Raw genomic sequence first — 20315 nt, 5'->3', positions numbered from 1 at the left:
GTCTATGTCTATGGTAGTATTAGTCTTTTTTTTTCTTTTGAGTTTGTGTAAAACCAGTTTTATTGGATAATTGCACCTGTGAAGCATCTGAGCCTAAGACTTCTTATGTGAAATTTTTGATATTATCACAAAATCAATTCTTTCAGTAGATATAAGGCTGCTGAGATTTTTCTATCACTTTTTTGATAGTTTTTATAAGGGTACTTTTCAAGGAATTATCAAATGTATTCACATAAAACTTTCAATAATAACTTTTTATTATAATTTTAAATTTCTGTATGATGTAAAGCAATAAAAAGCAAATCTTACAGAAGATAGTAAATAATAAATCAATGACTATAATTATGAGCATCTTTAATAATGTGAAGGTGAACACTGTGGTGAATATTGGCCTGTATAGATGAGGGAAGAGAAGAGACATAACAGCTATAACTTAATTATGTTTTTGCTAATATTTGGAAACCAGTAGTTATTAGATTAAGAAAAAGGACAATGATTATAATAAATGAAATTTAGCATGTACCTACATAAATAGCAACAAAAAGTATAAACCTTATTAAAGGACAGAAGTAATAAAACAGAAAGAGAAAATATTACATATAACAACAGTAATTTAATAAATATGAAAAAAATAAGATTTATTTTCATGATATATGGCCTTTCAGCACACATCAATGAGTTTAACTAATGGTAGAAAATACTTTCAAATTGGATCACAAACTGTTATTTTCTATATACTAGAGATATACATAGAGTATTTAAGACAACACATTTTGTTTTTAAAAGAAAATTTTGGAAACATTGTAATAATAAACTAATTAATTCAATAATACAACATGAAAAAAAATTTAAAAACTGAGGACAAGCAGTAAATTACTATTTAATAAATGATAACAAATCACTATTTTTTTCCTCTGAGCATGAGAAGAGCTGGCATTGTATCACCAGTGTAGACCATTGTGCCTAGTGAAACAAGGATCATTCTGTCAGATGTCCTTTGAAGCCAAGGCCAAATAAAAGAAATGCATTGAAAAGTGAAAATATACTGAAAAGAAAGATATTTTTGAAAGCTGCACAGTAGTCACTGAGGGAAGGGACTCTCAGATATGACTAGAAGATATCCTGAGGGTCTAGATATTTATAAAAGTCCACATAGTGTCTGTTGAAAGGTATCTTTATTTACTGTCAAAAGCTGGTGAGACATTTGATTGATATTCTTCATTTTATACACACAAACATGTAAGACAAACATACATGTGAGCATGCATTTTACATAGATCTCTCTCTGTACATAATGCTTGTAAGAGGTATATATACATATATACACATGTGTGAGTGTATATATATATATATATATGTATACACACACACATACACACATACATATTTATGTATTTTAAAGATATTACTAAACTTAAATAACTGGATAAGTCTGATTGACCTGTAACCATGGCTATTTAACTAGTTTATATAAATTAGAGTTAGATATAAATGAGTTATTAAAATGTCATTGTACTTGAATTTTTTCCCATGCTTATAAAGTGGACAATTAATGCTAAAAAATGGCAAATTTGTTTTATTAAGAATATAATTTCCTAACTCTAAATCTCCCAATTAAATATTTGAAAAATGATAATATAAGCAGGAGTCTTTTGGGAAACAGCAGGATGTTATTCCTTTTGTTTCTTTGTAATTTCTTTTCTTTCTTCCAAGTCTTATTTCTTGTTGGGCAGAGACCATAATGAGGCACCATAAATAGACCATTTTTTTTTTCTCCTACAAAAGTGGTGTAAAACTCTCTTTTCTTTTTTAAGAACCTGTAGACAAAAGGGGGATATTTTTTAAGGGAATTAACACACAGTAATATACCAGGTCAGAAGTCCATTCATTCCTCCTAATCTCAGCTTTAGCCTAATACTACATTCTTTTAGTTCTGGCTAGAGTTCACATAATGTGTTGACCAGGATTCATAGTTTGACAAATGTCATCGGACACCTCTGCTGAATTGGTTCAAAATCCTTCTACCTGTTACTCCAGTTCTAAAACTAGGTTCACCCAGGTACACCTCCATATTCTTGGGTGTTTGGCTAATAATCCAGGACAGCTCATGCCCAGCAGGACTACCCCTGGACTTGTGGGAGATAGAGCCCATGGATAAATGTCTCCTCCTTAATTTTTCTGCCTCGCTCAGGGAAACCCTGGCTGAGGTGCCTGAGAAGTTGGATTGAGCATTGATTACCCCTGTAGTGGAGACCAACTTTGTTATGCATTCTTATATTACTCTTTCTGTTTTCTATTCTACTTCCTGTCCAACATTCCTGCTCTTTGGAATTACTTCCCACTTAAAAGTCCTGTGAACCCTTTGTCTCATGCTCTGCTTTTGCAAAATGTTAGGCAAAGAAAAAAATTAAAATACTATAATTGTTGGCTCTTAGAACTAAGGATGGGAGGTAACAGAGAGCCTTAGTGAGGACCTGATCCAGAACTGGAATGCTACTGCAATTCTCACTTTCTCTTTCTCTTCTTCTTCCCTGTGTGATGGTCTCATTTGTTTCTACAGTAGAAATGTCTCCCAAGAGCACCAAAGGAGTAAGCTTATGATAATCTGGCCTCATATTCCAAAAGTTCCATTGCCTTTCCCAAAAGAACCAGGTCAAGGACTTTGGCTGGCATGGGTAGGGCCATGTGGCCCATTTTAACCTCAGAGGCTGAGGAAAGTGGGCACCGTGATGGTCCGGTCTGGGAGTGGGCAGGTAATGAGGATGTTTTCCAGAAGAAGTTGACCATGTCATGATGGAAAAAAAAAATAGTGTATAAGTATTCCTTTTTCTTTTTTTTTAATAGAAGAAGCCATTATTAAATATCAAACTTCCAATATCCTTAAATGTAGGGCAACATCTGCTATGTGTTTTGCCCTATAACTTGGCAGACCTGTACCCTAGATACATGAGCCAAACTAAATAAACGAATAAGCAAACAGTCCTTACGTGGCCTTGTGTTAGTCACCACTTCTGTCCTCAACCTGTCTGGCCAGCTTATCTTAAACTCAGCTTGTGGGCTTGTTCTTCACACATTTCCCAGTCCCCATCTTTCTGTCCATGTTGCTAAGTTCTATGCTTATGTTTGATCGGGCTTGAAGTTCCTGCTCAAAGTGACTTAATCAATAGGGGTGACTCTGCCTATGAGGTCTGGAAAGGCTGCTCCAGTGCTCCTGAGGCTCTGTTCCCTGGAGAAATTCCTTCAAAGCAGTGCAGCTTAGCACTTTCGGGGCAGGCAGGGCCTCGACACTCCTCCCACTGGGGTTTGGTCTATGTATAGCAACTGCTCTTGGAGAAAACACACTCTTTTAAAACCTAAAGTTTATCATGGTGAATCCTTTGGTTTAGGAGATTAAGCACAACTGTGGTACACAATGGGATCACCTTAATTAAACCAATTCATTCCACAATTGTAGCTTGATGTGCAATGCCAGCTGTTAAATGCAAGGAGACTCTATGGCTGGTGGGATGCAGAATCTAGAGGACAGATGAGTGAGACCCTGTGCAAGTTCATTTGAGAGGTCTTGAAGCATGTGTGCATATACACTATCTCTTTCTTAAAGGCACATGCATTCACATCTGGTCACACACATACAAATTATGCACTGCTGTGTACTCCAGAGTGGTTCTTGCTATCAAATGCCATTGGCCTTTCCACCAAGAAATATAATAGTTTTTATATTTCTTACAATTTTTTCAATCACCACAATTTTTATGGAAAATTTTCATAAGGCATTTGTTCACAAAAGAGTTTTGTATAATTTTCCTATACATGCTATTGTGTGTAGCCTTTACTTTTCCTCAAATTATTTCTCATCTGGTTATTTGATATGACATGCATCTTATTGTCTTTACTGGGAAAATTATATTCGGGCATTTTGAAGAATCAATAAACTTGCCTTATACTTCCCTCGACTCCAATTGCTAAGTCAATTTTACTCATGCCACAGACAACACACTCCATACTAGTAAGTCCCTGAATTCTATGTGACAGTTGCTCACTTGTGATGGATGTCTTTGTAACAGCCCAGGTGGTGACTGAGGTTGGGGATTGAAGCTTCTTTTAGAACCGGTCTCTGCCTCTTTCTCTCTACAGATTACTCAGACTTGTGGGCCTCTAGCCATTTTGTGGGCAGGAACTGTCTTTGAGACCTTTGCATCTTTTCCCTCCATCTCTGAGAACATGGCTGGTTTATTCTTTTCCTGCATCCTCACAGCCACCTCTGTCCACTTTCTATCTGAGGTAACCACACCTGCACCTACCTTCTGCCCCATCTCCTTCATCACTATCTCAAGGTCTACAGTGGCCATAAATGGAAAAGCAAACACATGAACCTATAACGTGGCATCAACAAAAGAGAAAAAGGACTTAACACATCACCCAATCTAGAAACTGAAAAACAAGACAGTATGACCCCCCTCCCGCCCCAAAGTTATAAAGACAATAGACAAAAGAAGAACTTTTCTGGACATTTCAAAGACACACATGTGCATATATTCATATTTTTGTAAGTTAAAAACCCTTCTAAATTAATAAGAAATCAATGAACAATCCAATAGAAATGTAAGTAAAATTCATGAAATAAAAGTTTACAAAAGAAGGCAAAGCAGGAGTAAAGAAATGAACATTTAAATGCATGCAAAGTAAAAGGCATAAAAATTAACATAAATTAATTTAAATCAACCCACCAAAAATAAGTAATTAGATAAATTGAAAAGGATATGAAGAGGCAATTTGAAGTATCTGTCAAAACTTGACCTGGTAATTTCAAAGGTAGAATTATTTTATCTTCTATAAATATGTTGGAATAGGTGCATAATAATTTTAACAGTGGATATTTATTGAGTACTTACAAGGCTTTGGACTGTTCTTTAGGCACTGAATATTTCACGCAATCATCCCAAACTCAATGAGCCAAGTGTTATTCTTTTTACAATTTTGCACATGAGAAAAGTAAGACGGCAGAGGCAAAGTCTCTAACTGCAGATCACTTAACCAGTTACTGTCACAGACAGAAGTCCAAGGAAGCCCATCTGGATGAGTACAATGTGTAAGCTCTTAACTTCTACCCTAAACTCCACAGACTCCCAGCAACATTGTCATTAACAGTACAAACCTGGAAAAGATGAAAGTGTTCAGTTATAAGAAAGGAATCTAACAACAGAAAGGTATGGTCATATAAATGGTGGGTTACTCTGTAGTAGTTGTAAAAAGAATGGAGATTTACGTGAGCTGACATGGAATGGCATGGCTATGATCTGGATGTTTGTGCCTTCCACTCTAATTCAAATGTTAAAGTCCTTACAGGCTGGGCAAGAGTATTAGGTTATCAGGCCTTTGGGAGGTGATCAGGTACCAGGGGGAAGAGCCTCATGAATGGGATTAGCATCCTTATAAAGAGTCTTTATCCTTCCACCATGTGACCTTAGATTAGACAATGTCATCTATGTATCTGGAAGCAGGGCTTCAACAAACCCCAGATCCAGTGCCTTGATCTTGGAGTTTCCAGATGACAGAATTCTAAGAAATGAATTTCTGTTGTTTATGGGCCATCAAATCTAAGGGGTATCATTATAGCAGACAGAATGGACCACAACAGCACACAAAATATATTATAGAAAAACATATATATAATCAACTTTTCACTATAAATAAAATGCATATATATATATATATATATATACACACACACGCACACATATACTCATGCATACATGTATACATGTATATGTACATACCTACACACACCCATGATTACACATACATGTGCTTATGCATGGAGAAATTTGGGATCCAATTATGGAGAGAAAAGATGAGCTTAAGTGTTTCAATCTATATCTCTGAAGACATCGAGGATATTTTTGTTTCCTACTATGGACAATAGATCTTATTGCTAAAAATAGTAATATTGCTTAAAATAGACCCAAATGAAAAAACAGTAGATCAATGATTACCAACTGTTTTCACATTTCATTGAAAATATAGAAAGATAATATTTAATCCATACAGAGGTGGAGCTGCTTAAGACTGTTGGCCTTGGGTCTCTGACTCCCCAGAGCTCACTATGTAGCCCTGGAGCTGGGGGAGATTTGCTCTTGTGTAGGCTTGTGACCCATTTTCAGCACACACCAATTTATAGAAGATGTAGCATGGAGAAAAGGCAAGGAGATTCTGTTTTGGAACCTTGGGCACTGTTGGTGCAATACCCTGCACAGAGCAGTGAGAAGACAGTAACCATGTGTATGATTTGCTGTGTCTCCTTGTAGATGATGTGAATAAGTTTTAGTAGTGATAATTCTTCATGGCACTTCATAAGTCCAGATTCTGTGATCATCACAAACAAGAAACTGGTTCCAACCAGCTTACTCTGCTCTGTGAATAGTGACATTTTAGCTATTCACATGCTTGTTGTGTAGTCATTTCTGGTGCATAAATTGCCTTCAATAGGTTTTTCAGCCTATAATAAAATGAGTGGGTATAGCTCTAGTTTTTCCAGGAAGATTGCTAAATTGAGGCATGATTACAGTAGGATAAAATGTGACTATGCTCACATGAGCCGACAGGATATACCTGCTGCTAGCTTAGTGAATACATTTTCATTTAAGGGAAATTATGCTTAGAAAAGGGAATGTATCACAACATGTAGAGTGCCTGTTATGTCACGCTCTGACAAATGTTTCCTCATACTATGCCCACAAATTATTTATTTCCAATTAAAATATTGGAAGCACTTTTCAAATCAACCAACCAACAAACAAAAACAAAATCAAGTGTATTTAGGACTACTGCATGTGTTTGTGCAATTTGTGCAAGTCCAGAAGGCTTCTAAGCCAAGGGAACAGCCAGAATCTGAAATTTAGCCTACTCTGCTTTTCAACTACAATCATTGGTACATAAAAGCATCAGCCTAAGAGTAGCCCAGGACCCAAACAGAAGCCTTAGGAGAATTACTTGTTGTCATATTTCCTTCTCCAGCAAGTATGGATATTGTTATAAACTGAGAATGATCACACATGTTGTAACAGCTTTTCCGCTCCATAATTTGAATTTATTTTCACTCCTGGAATCTGGACTGGCTTTGTGTTTTTGTTTTTGTGTAATTTAAAAAAAATTTGTGTGTGTTTGTGTGTTTTACTTTATGATATGTGAGGGAAGTGACATTTGGGGTTTACAAGGTGTTATGGCTTCAAAATGAGGTGTCTCCCCAAAGCTCCTCGGTTTCTGCAGTAACATTCAGAGGTGAATGATCAGATTGTGAGGGTATACCCAAATCAGTATATCCTAATTTGAATTAATGGGCTGGGTGGTAAATGCAGGCAGGTGGAACAGGGCTGAAGGAAGCAGGTCAATGGAAGAGTGTCTTGGAAGGGTACATGTTCTCTGTGGCTCCTTCCCCTCCTCTCTCTCTCTGCTTTCTGGGTGCCATGAATGGAGAAGTGCTTCTCTACCATGTCCTTCTGCCATGATGTCAGCCTCACCTTGGGTCCATAACAATGACCAGCCTGCCATCAGCCTACTCCGAAATTGTGAGACAAAATAAACTTGCATACCTTTAATGTGTTTTCATCTGGTACTTTGATCACAGTAACAAAAAGATAAATAAAACACAAGGATAAGCCCAAGAGCCACGGTATATCAAATCTCTCCCTCTTAGATCCCAGTCACTATATAAAGATGACCTAGCTGGTCTCCATTAAAATGAAAAATTCCATGGAAGGAGATACAACTACAAGCTAAATTAACCTTCAAACAAGTGAGTTGAAACCATGTTAACCCTGTCTGATCCAACAGGGTCACCAGATATCTACAATAACAAGAGTATTCCCAAACAAGACTAGCAGAATTGCCCAGTCGAGTCCAGCACAAAATAGCTAACCTGAGGAACTGTGAGTAAACAAAACATGGGTGTTTAAGACACACAGTTTGGAGGTAGCTTGCCTTCCAGCAACAAAAAAAAAAAACAATAAGCAAAACTGAAACAAACATATAAAACAGGATTATCCAATTATAGTTTATTACTCCCCCACTTCCTAATTCAGAAAACTTCAGCAAGGTATCACTACTCTTAATATTAATTTTCTTCTCTGTAGAATTTTGAAAATGATACTCTCTAGTATAAAGGGTATTATAAGGACTAAATGGATAACATAAATTTAAAGTTTATAATGCCTAACCTACAGGAAGTATTAATGCCAATGATTTTAGACAAAAACAAAACTGATTTTGACTTCATCTTGCATACTAAACTGTATGTAGCTTGACAGATCTTTGTATCAAATACCATTTGCAAAGGAGCACTGGAAGAGTAGCACAATCAGTGTCTTTGAATATTGTATAATGGTCTTATAAATTGGAAAATCTTTCTCATTTCAATTATTAATATTTAATAAGACCTTTCCTTGCCTGCTCTAGCACTCATCCTTTCTCCTCTTTTATGCCAATTATGTCTAAGTGTTATAGAGAAAGCTCATGAACTAGCCCTAGTGGGAAGAGATGCTTGATTTTAGGTCACTGAAGTCTGAATAATAAAAGTTGGCAAGGAGATTCCAATCCAAGGCACTGTGTTGGGCATTGAAAATGAAATAAATACCTATGGTTAAACTAACCCTTACGTTAGTAATATTGTCAAAGAGCAGGAAATGCATCAATTTCATCATTCCACCCCCAAGTGCTTGGAGCTATGCACAGGAGTTTCTATCTAGTAAGTATCAGAGCAGTATTTGCTACATTAATGACTAGCAATGTGATTTGGGGCTAGTTGCCTAATCTCTCTTCATTTCAATTTCCTTATTAGTGAAACAGAGATATGGTCAATATTTTTCAAAGATGTCCCCCATAATTCTTCTCTTTTATGCTGTGCCACCTATCAAGGGGTAGCATCTATCTTCTATTTTTCCTTCCCAAGCCTCAGGACTGACATCTGGACTGGCTTGTTTTGACCAAGACCAGCTACATAATCTATGGGACCCATCCAGTGGAAAATGAAAATGTTGGCTCTGTTATTAAAAAATGAAGAGTTTCAAGATAACAAGAACAGATCACTAAACTAAGCATACGGCCTTTTTAAGCATGGGACTATATGACCTATATTTATGAAGCTGGGCTTATCTTTAACCAAGGGGACACATTGAAAGTTATATTTTAGCTCTAGGCCTCCTGCCCTACTGGTATAATTGCAGTCCACAATATAAGTATATGTAGTAAGAATATGTAAAATTGTTTTGTGTATTTAAATCATTTTATATTTACTCATATTGACTGAAAGCTGACAGTCAAAAAATTGAAAAATCACAGAAAACTAGGAAGCATATTAGGAGAGATATTCTCTACTGCAATATGACTCTCAAAAAAAGAGCCACTAGGAAAAGACTTATGTGTGAGTAACAGCCTTTCCACTCCTCAACCAGAATTACTGATAATGAGATAAGGAGGACCAACAGAATTCAATCCAAGGTCATACTCTAGAGGTCTAGAATGTGCTAATTATGCTACTCTGCTAATCGAAGCACACCGCAAATTATCTGATATGAAAGATTAATGGTATCAGAAATAAATGGAATTGAACAATTTTATTATGATGATTAATTATAGATGAGTCAAAAGTATGTAAAAGGATTTATGGAACCAATTCAGGCTACAGTGTAAGTAGGCTGGGTCAGAATTGCAAACTATCACACTGGAAAATTTGAGTCAGTGACAGGAGTAGAGACTTTTATTTTAGAAGATTTATATGAAGCTAGCCAAACAGGTCAAGAGCCAAGTAGAATCTGCTGGTTCAATCATGCAAATTCTATATCCTGAAAGTCTACCAAGCGCTGAGCAAACTGTGCATAGATAGGGATACAGATAGAGTTGCCTCATTTGATGTTTTTAGTTTAAAACAGAAATGCTACTAAAAATAGGATTCAGTAGATCTTGACCACGGAAAGCATGCATGTGGAATCCCTTTTGGTGACTTAAAAAAAAAAATTAAGTCAATTTAAAAAACTGAAAGTAAACAAAGAAAAATTTTGAAGAAAATTCTGGAAACAGGAAACCCTTGCATAGATTTTAGATATTCACTGGAAATTTGCTGCTGACTTTTGAATTGGCTTAAAAGACATTAGGGATATCTGGAACTTGGATGCCTGGGAAGAGCCAATATTACACCAACAAGTATCTATTATAACAGTTAGCAAGAAATATGGAAATTTCTGGCATTAGAGTTGATAGAATGGACTTGAAAAGTTCTTGGTAAAAATCACCTACATTTCTTGGACACCTTGAGGAAACTCAGAGCTATAAATCAACTCTGGGAAGACTGAAATATTAAGACATTCAGACATAAATACTTTTATTATTTTCCACCCTTTATCCACGAGTGTTCACTGAACACTTATTGTGTTCCAAAGACAGCAGGAGGAACTGGAAAAAATAAAGAACAGTTGGACATGACCTTCACCTTTGAAATTCTCTTAGTAGAGATGGGTATATATAGATTTTAAACATAGCAGGAGTAATTATGCAGAAGAGAGATGAACTGAGTATTTGGGAGCTCAGAGAAGAGAGTGAATAACTCTAGTAGATTCACAGAAAATGGGTCTTGTCCAGATAGGCCCCTATAACAAAATGCCTGCTCTCTCTGCATCATAGTTCACATACCTGGTTACATCCTCACTTAGCAGAAGATATAACCAAGCTACCTCAAGCTTCTTTCATAAGGTCACTAATTCTATTCATAGGGACTCCACTCTCATGGCCTAGTCACCTCCAAGACATTCTGTCTCCTGTGCATCAGGTTTCAAAACATGAATATTAAACGCAAATATTCAGATCACAACAATTTGGCAACTGAGCTCAACTTAGAAATATGAATCCGATTGCCAGATGAGAAAAGAAAGTTTAGCCATGAGAACAGGTAAAGTAATGACCAAGGATGACAAAGTTACCTTTCTGTAGTTAATAGAAATTTAGTTCACTTCCTCTGAAAATTAAAATGTTAATAGCAACAAAACCTCTTTATATGTACCACTTACCTCAGTTCATCTGTAACTCCTTTTCTTTTTAAATGCATGTCTGAATAAGGTATATATTTTATGTTGCTTTAAAAATATAGGGCTGGGGATATAGCTCAGTTGGTAGAGTGCTTGCCTTGCATGCACAAGACCCTGGGTTCTAATCCCCAGCACCACACAAAAAATAAACAAATAAATTAAAATATATACTAGAACCTCTTTTAAGGTTATCTATTATTAGTCATCTAACAATTGGGTTCCCCAAATGTTCCTAGGGGAACTAGAATTGGAGGGAGGTGCTCTTGGGTTATGATCCTTTCCATACAAATGTGTTCTGGAATGTTAAGGGTTCAACAGAAGAAGAACAGCACAATGTGGCCTTTGCTGACTGTTGTTGCCTTTATCTTTTTTATGTCTAGAGTAGATGAAAAAAATTCAAAACATTCAAGTCTTTGATCTATTTTCCATAACAATTTGGTGTTGTCTTGGTAGGATCTGGAACAGTAAGAACTCAGCACAACAGCTTTGGGAGGAGGACAAGTGCAGACGTGGTAATAAGACCTATCTGAGATATTTCACTGAGAAAGACTTTTCTCATTAACCCAGGAATAATAGACGGAGCTTCTCTGACCATTTTAACTTCTCTGTTAACATTGCTCATATCCTATCTTCTTTTTTATCAATTCCATGGGAAAAAAAATATTTCATCTCTGAACTAAATTGAGGTTGGTCATCCACAGAAAAAGATTTAAAAAAAAAGGAAAGAAAGAAAGCGAACACACCACTGTTTACTTTAAGCTGAAGTATTATGAAAGACATTCTCTATAAAGACAACTTGACATGGTACTTTCATTTTGCAAATGAGCTCACGACATGCGAATGCTGATGATATTCTTATTTGCCCACATCCATAGCTGACTTTGTGATAGGACCAGGATTTAAACTCTTCTTTAGGCTCCTCCAAAGCCCACACTTTTGTAGACAGAAAAATGGGAGACACTCTGAAAAATGTGGATGCAGCTCTACTTCATTCCAGGTCACAGACAGCTCCACTGAGGATTTTTTTTTTTTGAGAATTTTTAAAATCTGTGTTATTTCCCCAATGTGTTTGCAGATCATGTGTCCAGTGAACTTTTCCTGCCCAGTAACAATCACTAGTAAAGTCTTAAGATGCTGCTGATGTGGCAAAGACAATAAATTATGCAAGGAAATTTCCTAGATACTATATCCAGTGCTGAAGAGAAAGGAAACCCAGGATAGGTACTGATATCTAGAATGAAGGAAGTTTGTGAGCAAATTCTGGCGGGACACACATGCCCCCAAATCAGTGGATGTTACCTCATATTAATAAAATCATTCTGAGCAGGAAAAGAAGGAAGATGGTTGTTATGGTTTAAATATTAGATGTCCCCAAAGGTCATGTGTGAGCCACTGCAAGAACATTCTGAGGTGAAATGACTGGATTATGAAACTTTAATCCAACCAGTTAATTGATCTTCTGATAAGGCTTAATTGAATGGTAACTGAAGTGGTAGGGTATGGCTGGAGGAGGTAGGCATTGGAGGCAAGGCTTTGGGGTATACTTTGTATCTGGTGAGCCTTCTGATCATCATGTGAGCTGTTCCTCTCTGCCACATCTTTCACCAGGATGTTCTGCCTCACCTAGGGCCCTGAGGAATGGAGCCAGCTGCCTACAGACTGAGTCCTCTGAATCCATGAGCCCCCAGATGAACTCTTCCTCCTTAAAATTGTTCTTGCCAGGTCTTTTCGTCACAGCAGCAAAAACACTGACTAAAACAATGGTCTTGTGCACCCTGAGCGAAGAGTCCTTGTCAGGACTCTCCGCTCAGGATGGTTTAGTCTGGGTTCTGATTTCTTTATAGCTTGTTGTCAGGATGAAGAGTTTTGATCATGAAGGTTTGTGAGTCCAGAAGGACAGTGAGGACAGTAAACCAACACCACACGAAAGAACTGGAGAGTGCTTATCCTTGAAAAAGGTAAAAGGAGTTTTGAGACAGGGCTTCCTTCCAATTACACTGACCCGGTCCAGTGGAAAAGATAGCCTATTGACTGAGATGTATGAAGGTTGAATGCAGCCCAAGGAGGTAAAGGTAGTGATTTCTAAAAGCCATGTTCAAAATATTGGAGAGTCTGAGCTCCTTTCTTGGAAGATGCTGGCAAAGGCTCAACTGTTGGAGGAGAGCTAACCAGTAGGCATAGGACTAGGTTAAGAGTAACTATGGCTTGTTCAACTCTGACTTCAATGGAAATGGAAAGATCTTGGGAGTCAAGGAGTACAGCAGTATAAAGTTTTGTACGGTGGTATTTCAAGGTTGCTTGTGAGGGAAGTAGGGGAAAGACTGAGAGGCAGAACCCTGCATAGTCATGTCTTGTCTTCAGTCAGAGACAAGTTTTCATATACTTTTTACATTTTGTTTCTAGATAAGATTCTAATTGAACAAAGGTTCGATGACTCTGAACATTACAAAAAGTATTGTTAAATGATAATTTAGACAAAAATGTGGTTGTATATCAGTTTGTTGAATTACTGTGCCTCCTAGTGCATCAGAATCCCTGCAGAGATAGCAAATTATTCATTTCTCCATCCATTCAGCAAGTATTTATTGGACAGCTACATTTTCCCCACTCATTTAGAGGCTAGGAATACTTTTTTTTTTTAATGGACAAGATTCTTGTTCTAATGAAGCACACATTATGACCAGAAGAGTAAAAAATAAACTAAATAATTTTAGGAAGTGGTAAATAACATGAAGGCAACAAAGATTATTCATAGCCAGCACAAATGTAGAATCAATATTTTGGTCCTTGACCTCAGGATCAGTTCATTTTTCCTTCTGAATCATAAATGATAAAGCTAATTGAGGCCAAGCTCTAATCACTTCTATGACCTGAGCCAAGGTATAATTTCAAAGCCTGATGAGCCTGTGCTGCCCTCACTCATTCTTGGATAAAGAGACCATGTCCAAAGTGGCTCAGAGATATGGCTGAGGTCCTCAGGCAAATGGTGGTTGAGCTGGGAATTAAAATGTTTGTTGCCTTGTTTTCTGTCATAGGAAATTCTGTTGACACAAGGAAAATTAGAATAAAGGCCTAAAAACAAAAACAATGTTCAGTTTATGATTATCCTCTATCCTCATATATGATGACCTATTTCAATAAGATAGAGGATAATCATAAACTGAACATTGTTTTTGTTTATATATATAAGGATATATATATCCTTATATATCTGGTTTTTAGAAAAAATATAAATACATAATGGTTAATTCAGGACGATGAATACATAAGAAACTTCCAATGACCTCAGTTTAAGCTTGTTTGTGCTGATTACTTGACATTTCCAAGAATGAGCTCCTAATGCATCTTTCTGCTCCACTGTCCCCCCACAATCCACAATCCAATACCTGGCACCAGGGTAAACTTTTCCCAGGAGAAATTTGATACCCCTCTTCTGCTTAAAATTCCTCTGGTGGCTTTTCAGCCTGCATGTTCATAAGTTGATCCCAAGCATCTTGCCAGGGTCTAGAGGGCCCTGCATGATCTGGCAGCATTAATTTTCCATCTCCTGCTGCTCTCCCTTCTCACCACACAGTGCTCACAGGGGTTCTCTGTCTGCTTCTAGAATATGCTAAGCGTAGTCCCCCTCTCAGATATTCTTCTGGTTAAGACTTTCTTATCATTTAGCATAACTTTCTCAAAGAGATTACTACCAGTCACAGTATCTCAAACAGTTGCCCCTTTATCCAAATACCTTCTTATATTTTTAAAATAGGATTTAAATACCACTCATAATTGAAGTCTTTCTGTGTGTAAAGTGTATGAATTTTCTGCCTACTAGAATACACAAAGGCAAGGCCAGGGTTCCGTTTGCTTTCTTCTGCCATGTGTCTTCAGGTCCTGAATAAATGACTGACACACAGGGGTGACTTGGGCAGAAAGTTGGACTCATCAACTGCAGAGGTCCTAGGTCCCAAGTTGCCAAGTAGGAGTGTATGGGACCGTTGTACTGCACCTCTTGGCATGGTAACCTGAACTTAGTGTTTTGCTTTATTTTTGCTTGCATTTGATTTGTCTTTGCCCAAAGATATTTGACTGGAGTACCCAAGACCACTGGATTTGGAGTATGAGTACAGCAAGAGTTTGTATCAGCTACCTTAAAAAATATTTGTTTCCCCTTCATCTATAGTTCATATTCCCTTCATTCCTTTCAAGTTGCTGGAAAACAATTCAGTTAAACGTAAGATGAATTAACACAGGAAAAAAAAAAACCTGGTTTTTGCTGAAAGAAATGGTTCAATGACCACTAGGATTTCTTTCCTCAGAAGACTGCTGTTTATTGGTCTGGTATTAAGATTCCTGTGAATTCTCTACAAGCCTTTATAGGTATATATCTTGTGAGGCACAAAAGAACATAAGAGAGTTCCACAAGCTGATGATGGGGTCTGAGCCAGCCTTAGCAGTCTCCCTAGAAGTTACAGGAGGAAGTTAACTCTACTTATAGGTTACCTTGTTACCTTGGAGTATTCCTGGCTTTCTCTAAGCAGGCTACCTCACTATCATGGGCATCTGTCCTGGATGCACCTCATGAAGGTTGTCAGTCTCATGACGCAGCATAGCATGAAGAGATTGTTGGGGTGTGGCTTGTATGTGACAGGAGGGACAGAGAGGATGAAAACATGAATACAGTTGCTTCACTGGGAATGAAATCTACCTACCCATTGATTATTTCCCTGAAATTTACATGCTCAATTTAAACCTTTGCTTTACTTACTGTTGATTATGGATAAACCAGGCCTTCTGGGATGGAGACTACCTAAAGTGAGTTATGTGCCAAGCCAGGGATAGGTAACCCTTCATGGACAGGAGTGATTCAGTCTTCTGTGTATCTACACATTCTCTTCTGGAAGTAGCCTTCGACCCCCAGCGCCATTATCTGGTTCTTGTTTGTGGTTCCTGATGGTTGCATGCATCAGGATGCTTCTTCTCATCACATTGGCTCAGAAATGAATCCCGATCTCCAGCCTCCCACTGGGTTTTTGTGCCAATCCCCTTCTGAAATGCTTTTCCAGTATGATGCTCTGTATAATAGAACCCATTTCCTTCTCTTAGGGCTCAGTTCAGACCCACCTGTCTGCCTAGACCCTCAAAGCTCATGTCTCTCCTGAGTGGGTTATCTTTGATATGTGAATTGGGAATGCTTCTCAGTATCTCTGATTTTCTTAAAAATTACACATCCACATGTACATATGATTCCCTCACATGTACAAGACCATGTGATTCAGGAGTCTATATGCCTGGGCTCAAAACCCTGGCTTATTTGTGTGTTGTCAAGCTAATAACTGTTCTCTCTAAGACTCAGTTAACAAACCTGTAATATGGAGTTTATGATTAAATATTGAACTATTAAATGAAATCATCCATGGAAAATCCTCAACATAATATGTATAAATGCTTCAAGTAAATTCACCAACCAAAGAAAAGGTTGTTTTTGAATTAAAATTTAAATCTGTAACCTTCCTTGGAATAGCCTATAAATGCGTGAACTATTACAGTCAGGCACGCATCATTATGAACCATATTATGGGCTGCTCAGTATGCTGAGTGCAGAAGGAACTCTCAGTGACCCCAATTTATCGATGTTCTTGCTGATCGCTTGACATTTCCAAGAATAGCGTTAATTAACCTTACCCTAGTTGGTGACTTCAATGCTGCTCTGCGAGTTCTCTGTGGCGGCTTTTGCTAGGTGGTACACTCATGCTAGCCAGCACTGAGAGAACTGGCCGTGGTTTCACAGCTCACTAAGTGGGAAACAAAAGGTTGACATATGCGCACGTGTATTGTAAGTCATTAGTGACGTGGGGCTGTGTGTAGTTTGGAAGAATTTGTCAGGAGCAACAGGATATTGCTCTCTGAAACAAAATTGGTTTTCCCAGAGGAGGAGCAAAACTCAACAGCTGGAAACTTCTTAATACAAATCCAAAGGATACATTTGTATAGACTGTATCAGATCCATTGTGATGGGCTTCAAATTGGGAATGCTTCTCAGTATCTCTGATTTCTCAGTATATAAGTGGATGTATGCACATATGCACACATATATGCACTGTTGACTTTATGCATGCATGTGTGATATAATATTTCACATGTGCTTTTATACTTTTGTGAAAGGGTATACTGGCAAAATATTCCAAATATATAAATTTAAACCCCTAGTTCTATCATTTACTAGCTGCAGTAACTATTTATTTACTAAGATTTTATAAAATAAGGATAATTATTCATGACTCAAAATCTTATTAAGTGCTATATGTTAAGAATTATGCTGGGGTCATGTGAGTATTGTAAAAAGGGTAAATATATACAAATATATTTCTAGGTTAAAAAGTAATATGCAGATATTAAGTATCACATTTTTATCATAAGCATGTATAAATAGTTATAAACACACAGTATATGTTAGAAATAAATTGTTATATTTTCTGAAGCAAAAATAAGATTTAGGATCAAATTAAGGTAATAATTAAAAGATAAAAAGATATATGAAATTGTTATTTATTGAAACTTTGCTGTGATCCGTGCACGGGGCAAGGTATTTTCATACATTATTTCAGATGAGAGTGGAAAAGTTTGATTATCTGGGTTTAATGCCTTCTTTCTCTCTTTACTAGATCTCTGGCAAGTTATCAAACCTTTTTCTACCTGTCTGTTTATCTGTTCAATGGGCTCATATAGTACCTGCCTCATAGAGATAAATGAGCTTACATATTTAAAGCACTTGGAGAAATCTCACACACATATAAGAACCTAATAAATATTAGGTAATGTTATTTTACTGTTTTAGTCAGCTTTTTCACTGCTGTGACTAGAAGACCTGACAAGAACAATTTTAAGAAGTAAAAGTTTACTTAGGGGCTCATGGTTTCAGAGGTCTCAGTCCATTGATAGCAGGCTCCATTCCTTGGGACTCCAGATGAGGCAGAACATCATGGCGGAAGAGTATGGTGGAGGGAAGCAGCTCACATGATAATCGTGAAGCAGAGAGAGACTCCCCTTGCCAGAAAACAAAAAATATACCCCAAAGCCACAGCCTTGATGACCCACCTTCTCCTCCAGCCACCCCTACCCTCCTTTCCTTACCACTCAGTTAATCCCCATCAGGGGATTAATTCACTGATTGGATTAAGGCCCTCATAACCCAATCATTTTACCTCTGAATGTTCTAGCATTGTTTCACACATGAGCTTTCAAGGGACGCCTCACATCCAAATTATATTAATATTTAAAACTCAACAATTTTGTATATTCAAAAAGTAGGTTCATTCAATTTGTCTGTCTGTATTATAGGCAAAATTTCTCCAATGCTCCCCCAAAGATGTCCTGCCCTAAGCCCTGGACATCCTTCCCATGGCAGGGTATTGATATGCAGCACAGCTGATTGCAACACTGGGAGATCAGCCTGATGGATCTGATCTGGTCACACAAGCTCTGAAAATTTCCAACTAGAGTTAGAAAAGGAAGTCAGGTGGATTTGAAGTATGGCTGAAGAAGCTTTGCTGGGTGGAAGGTGGACAGGGTCCCCTGAAAATGCATGTGGGGCCCTTTATGGAGTTAGAAGTTCTGGGTTGATAGCCAGAAAAGAAGGATATCAGTCCTACAACGACACAGAGTTGAATTTTGCCAACCGCCACTGAGCTTGGACATGACCTACTAGTCCCAGGTGAGGGAGGATATCCCAGCTAATACTCGGATTTTAGATTGAGCAGAGAATCCAGCAACACTGTCCCAGACTTTTAGCCTACAGAACTGTGAGCCAATATGTGGGTGGTATTTTGATCTGCTAAGTTAGTGGTAATTTGTTGCACAGTGATGCAAAACAAATAGAGTGTGTTTTTCTCAGAAATCCCCTTGTTTCCTTTGATGTTAATTAAAATGACACCACTGGAACTTGGATTTTATGCTATACTGGAGCTTAGATTTTTTTTTTTTTTATTCTGGACAGTCTGCTTCCCACCCCTGTATTGATATTGATCATTGATTTTGTACTGTTAAGGTAAGACCCATCTGTTAATAGCAAGGCATCATCATTTCTGATAAAGCATCATGCTGGAAAGGTATCACCCTGCTGCCCCTGCTCTCTCTTCCCAGGCATGGGAGACATTGACAACCCTTTACACACTGAACCCAAAACTTATCTCTGAAAAGTTGGAACCCATATATATCGTAGTTGTGATCAAGGCCTTCGATCTTCACAGAATCATAAGTGTTTAATTTTTAAAACCATGTAAAGCATAATCAACAGTATTGCAATAAACATTTTGTGATAACACGGAAGATCCTCTGGAGGAAGCCCACGTGTTTCAAGAAATAGGCTGGTCTGTGCTTGCAAAATAACTCTGTGTGTGTGTGTGTGTGTGTGTGTGTGTAGGTTACAGTTTTGTATTCAAGCCACCACCATCTATCAATCATGTCTATAGCCTACTAAGAGATCTACCTGTGTCAATCTTCCTCCTTGTCCCTTCTCCCCATAGAAAAGTGCTCGTTCAATAGATCCCATACAGTGTCACCCCTTTCCACAAAGTCCTCCAATAACAGCTCCTTACCTCACACAGAGAAAAGAAAGCTGGGAGGTACACAAAGGTCCCGGGTCCCCTTCTGAGTTCCCTGACCATTCTGTGAGTTTCCTATCATGTTTTTTCCCTTGGTCCCTATCCCTTAGACCTGTGCTTTTCTACTTGTCCTTTCTCTGCCTGGAATATCACTGTTCCCTGGACACCCCCACAGGTCAGACCCCCACTGTTTTCAGATACCTACTCAAGGGCATTTTTTTTCAGAGAGGGCCCCTTAGAACACCCATTTCTTTACATAATGTCTTCATTTGGGTGTCTGTACCCCTGACCCCACCTCAGGAAAGCAGGTTGTCAACATCAACAACAGTCATCTTAATGTTTTTTAAATTATTCCCATTCCTTATCCCCATAAATTACAGACCCGTTGTCCTAGAACATAACAGATGAATAGATCACAGCTTGTCACCTGGGTTGTACCATTTACTGAAACTTATTTTGTAGGCCAAACGCTAGTCCACAGATGAACAGGAGACTGAACTGGGCCAGTACAGTTTTTCCCCTGAGCTTCATTTCTTTTGAGTTTGGAGTTTCAGAACTCAATGGCTTTCCTCTTAGTGACATCCCTGTTGCTGCCCATAGCTATGCTTTCTGCTGCATGGAGAAAATTGTTTCTAGTGAAAGAGAAAGAAGTAAA

The sequence above is a fragment of the Urocitellus parryii genome, chromosome 3 (assembly GCF_045843805.1).
Source record: "Urocitellus parryii isolate mUroPar1 chromosome 3, mUroPar1.hap1, whole genome shotgun sequence".
Lineage (NCBI taxonomy): Eukaryota > Metazoa > Chordata > Mammalia > Rodentia > Sciuridae > Urocitellus > Urocitellus parryii.
This window is presented reverse-complemented; position numbering follows the sequence as displayed.